This window comes from Melampsora larici-populina (assembly GCF_000204055.1).
Source record: "Melampsora larici-populina 98AG31 unplaced genomic scaffold MELLAscaffold_115, whole genome shotgun sequence".
Taxonomy (NCBI): Eukaryota; Fungi; Basidiomycota; class Pucciniomycetes; order Pucciniales; family Melampsoraceae; genus Melampsora; species Melampsora laricis-populina.
This window is the reverse complement of record NW_006768879.1, coordinates 22,366-23,239: the sequence shown is the minus strand read 5'-3', so window position 1 is coordinate 23,239 and position 874 is coordinate 22,366.

Here is an 874-nt window from a genome sequence, read left to right as displayed (position 1 = left end):
AAAGGACTGTCTGAAGGCCGGAGTTCAAAGTTGTGATTGCTGGTATACTTGCGGTATTGTGTAACATCAAGTACTTCTTCAAAGAAGTAAGCACAGTCTGTCGTAGCACTGCTTCCTGCATAGACCGGAAAGTTTTGAACCATCTGGAAAATAAAAACATGTTATCGAGAAAGCTTGAATAAAATGAGATCCATATATTTGACTCACACGAATGTTTTGGATAGCTTCAACCGTTGCAGGGAAAAGTTGAATTTCATTCAGACCCAAAGCGGCTTTCTTAAACTTTTCAATCACCATGGAAACAGCGGCATACACTCCACCGGATTCTTTATGGACAGCCAGATGAGTCATATTGGGAGGCAGCTCCCTCCGCTTCTTGGCAACCATTGGTGTGACCTCACCGCCAGGTGCTCTTCCAAAGGCATTGTAACATGTCCTGAAAGAACCTTTTCCAATCACCACACTTTCATCAACTTTGAAATGTTACGGCATTACCACCCATTCAGGTTTACCTTCTGCATTTCCTGTCAAAATGCATTTTTTCCCAACGGTGAAACCGTCTAAAGTCTCAGCAGGTGGAACAGGGCGAGCCATGGGAAGCTTTTGTCCAAATACGGAGATATCAATAGCCTCTCTGAAATCAAAGGCCGGTACTAAGGAGGGCATGTCAGCCAGACCAAAAATGAGTAGTGAACGAGAGCGGTGAGCTTACCTGTCTGGTGAGGTGGTATCACATGAGTCATAGCTACAGGAGCTACATCACTCTGAGCTCGGTGGAGAGATTTGCGTGGGGTGATGGGTGGCGGGAGTGTGTATGTACTAATCTAGGGTTTAAATTTGAAAGCTTCTTTCGAGTGACTTGTGGTGAGGTGAC